This window comes from Aedes aegypti, chromosome 3, assembly GCF_002204515.2.
Source record: "Aedes aegypti strain LVP_AGWG chromosome 3, AaegL5.0 Primary Assembly, whole genome shotgun sequence".
Classification (NCBI taxonomy): Eukaryota; Metazoa; Arthropoda; class Insecta; order Diptera; family Culicidae; genus Aedes; species Aedes aegypti.
The window spans coordinates 387,651,742-387,655,313 of record NC_035109.1 but is presented as its reverse complement, the minus strand read 5'-3'; the positions used below and the strand labels follow the sequence as shown (position 1 = coordinate 387,655,313).

Below are 3,572 nucleotides of genomic sequence, written 5' to 3'. Positions count from 1 at the left end.
AAACAATGTTGGCTCAGTGAATTCGCGTTCCGGTTTTGTTTTTCGAGCACAAATCGATGAATTTAAGTGATTGATTGCTCCGAGGAGCATGGCGTGAGGAAAGTTTAAGTGTTTCAACTATCGCATCAGATTCTTGAATAGCTACGGTGAGTAGAAAAACTATTAAAAGTGAGCTTTAGAACAGGCACCGAAAAGCCAACAAACAACAACACGGTGCGCGAAGAAGAAGTGATTCGATAGTGAGTGATTTTTTACAACACACATCACAGCAATAACTACGTGTTTGCATTCAAAACCTGGTTATTTGTGAAAAACACATTATGGAATGCTTTCAGTTAATTAACCACCCAGTTAATTCTTCCAAGTCAGGAAACTTGAAAAAAAATATATTTTGAGCCTTAGCTCTTCGTTTATTCACGGTTTACTAAAGACTGATTTACATTTTGTTCTTAAGGTGATTATAGAACGAAGCCACACCTAAAATTTTAAAAAGCACAAGACTTGAGAACGAAACAGCGCTCCGTGTAGAAAATCTATCCCATTGGTCACCACCAGCAAGCAAGCAATTTGATTGTTTTTCAACGCGATCTGATGTCAGATTCTCTCGTCTTGTGCACTTGAAAATTCAAAGTTTGGCTTCGTTTTATAATCACCTTAACCTACGAAGTTAGTTCTGGGTTAGTCCTGGAACGTGGGAACAGTTTGGGATTGTTTATGTTGCAGTCCATTCTGGTTTTCGCTAATGGATTCTGATGACTCTGCGTGCGGGTGGTCCGTAGCATCATGGCATTGGCGACATCGGTGATCGGCGTGATTTCAATAACGGCGATTGTTTGGATTATCGAAGAAAGTGGTCTGGGATATGTCATCCATCGTCTGATGAAATCGTGGGATCGATGGACTGATGATGCAGGCCGCGCTGTTGCTAACTCCTCCCCTCTTAAGTGACTTTGTCCTCAAAGTTACATGTGGATGGTGCGGAGTGCTGTTGGAGTATCGAAAAATGTTTGAAGTTCTTTCTTTCTTTCCTCTGATAGTTCCTCTGGATTTGATGTGAGAGATTTGCTTTCTGATAATGTTGAAGATGGTGATGGCTCCAAGTCATGAATTATGATAGTCTCAGCATCTTTGTTGAATGTGACTTTGATGTCTGATTGCTGTTTCCTTCTGAAAAAATAACAGAAAACTGCTATTGAACTCGAGACAATAATTACCGACGAAAGTCCAACGCTTCCAAATACATTGAGTTTCCATGAAAGGGAATGATTTTGCAGCTTCAAGGTTTCCAATTCTTCTCGATGATCCAATGTAAGTTTTTGTAAGTATTCCATAGGTGGTTCATCGATGATATGAATTTCGTCTACTCGTAGTCCGGTTGTTGGATAGTATGGTCTACCAGGTATGGTGATTTCATAGTTGGAGTAGAGTTCTCCGTTAATATGAAGGTTACATTGGGTAAATTGTATCAGGAATGATCCGCTTAATGGTTGGCTGGAATTAGTGCAATTCGATGTAACTTCTACGACTGCGTCATTAATAAGGATGGTTCCGTCGTTGATCCTCTTTACGAGTCCTTTAGAGTATACCTTCTCAAATGTACAGTTAGAATGTTTTCCAGTTGTTAACCTGTGAATACACTCGTTAGCATGTTCGATTTGTGTATTTTCACATAGGAAGTAGTTGTTCTGTTCTTCGCAAGGTTGATCAATTTCATAGACATGTGTAGCGTTTCTAAGAATGTAATTCTTATTGAGTGAAATACGTTTCTCAGATTTGATTATTGAGTCTATGTAATCGTATTCATATGATACAAGTGATACCTGTGGGACTTTCAGCATGTAGACAATATGAGTATTGTTCAAAATTACTTGTGCTTTTGACTGCGATAGTAATTCTTCGAAGGACGTAATTTGTACATCATGAGTTTGTAGAAATGTAGCAATTTTGTTGAAATCTCTCATTGATAGGAGTTTGCTGCTGGGTATTCCATGTTTAGCCATGAGTATAGCTTCCCCGAGTGTCTCTACTTGATTCTGTAGGGAATCCAGATTAGAAAGAACTATTAATTGGTTGATTTCAATGGAATGATTTTTGGTGCGCTCATTCTCAATTTTTAGAACTTGGTTGGTGATGTCCGTTATTTCTTGAATCCGTTTGTCGATTGCCTGATTGATGAAGATGTGTTTGTTGTTTTGAAGTATTAGCGAGTTCATCGATGAGTTGATGGTCCTCGGCGTCGGGGCTTCCTGCGATCCATTTCCATACTGTTCCGATTGTGTCCCAACGTTTCGGTCTATTGTTGAATGGTTTGATTTTGAGAAATGTTTCGTACAATTTATAATTTTTGATTTGGATTAGTTCATAAAGTGGGTTAGTAAAGGGATTATTCTGGATATCATTATTGACATTATTGATGGTGTTGCCTATTTGAATGAGGTCTATTGGGTGAACGATTCGGATATAGCCCGTCTTTACTTTAGCTTCTCCTAGTGGTACTATTGCCAAGGGATTGTTTGTTAGGTCGTGGATTTGAATTCTGGCTATTATTGGGGACACGCAGATGGCGAGTCTGAAAGAAATGGAAAAATACATATTAAATTTTATTTCTTATTTGATTTTCTGAGATTTGTTTTGTGAATTTTCCTATTGTTTGAATCAATTACATAAGTATCATGATCTTCTTTGATTACAACCATATTATATCTATTTTTTCTTTTATTATTTGTAAATGTTTTTTCGTAAGCATAAGTATTTGGTGTATATGTTTCATATTTATTTGGTACAATGTTTTCTTCTATGGCTTTAAACAATTTTGTAATTTTTTCATTATTTTTATCTCTTTGGATGGCGAATTCGTTAAAAGGTAAGTTATCGGGATTATCTCCAGTATAAATTTGTTTTGGTGTTTGTTTCGTAAAGGAATGAATTGTGTTATTGTATTTATGAGCTGCCTGTTGGATTAATTCATGAACTGACATATCAGGGTTAAGAGCTTTAGTACATCTGGCTATTTATCTAATGGTCGAATGGCATCTTTCTACTTGGCCATTAGTTTCTGACCTATGAACAGGAGTTTTGAATATTTGAATGCCTAGATTTTTGATTTGCTGTTCAATGACATTTGATACAAATGAACTCTCATTGTCGATTACTATTTGCGCAGGAAGATCCCAATCATACAGAAGTTCAATAAGTACATTTTTGACATCTGCTATAGATTTGGATTTGATAGGCTTGATCTTCAAAAATTTGGAGAACTTGTCTAGGGATGTTATGAACATAAAATTTGCATTGTAAAGGAAAATATCAATATGTATTATTTCTCCTGGGTACTTAGGTATGGGAGTTTTAACTGGAATAAATTTTTGAGGTTTTCGGTCATATTTCTCCATTTTACAAATTTCACATTTGTTTACATAATTTTGAATAGTTTTGTTCATGCCAGGGAAGTAAAACTTTCTAATAAGCTGTAGAGAATTTTCTCTAGCGTTACGATGCGCAAAATTATGAATATTTTTAATTTCTTCTAGTTGATCTTCTTCTTCTTCTATATCATGAACAATTCTCTGCTA

At 36.2% G+C, this 3,572-nt stretch overlaps 1 long non-coding RNA gene across 1 annotated transcript; it reads right to left on the bottom strand.

Annotated features, from left to right (window-relative positions):
- Positions 1-385: 385 nt before the first annotated feature.
- Positions 386-1,603, bottom strand: LOC110679407. The gene is made up of 2 exons (XR_002502463.1): positions 654-1,603; positions 386-448 (listed from the first exon to the last, which is right to left on the bottom strand). It is a non-coding gene; the product is annotated as an uncharacterized LOC110679407 (long non-coding RNA).
- Between the last annotated feature and the right edge of the window lie 1,969 nt (positions 1,604-3,572).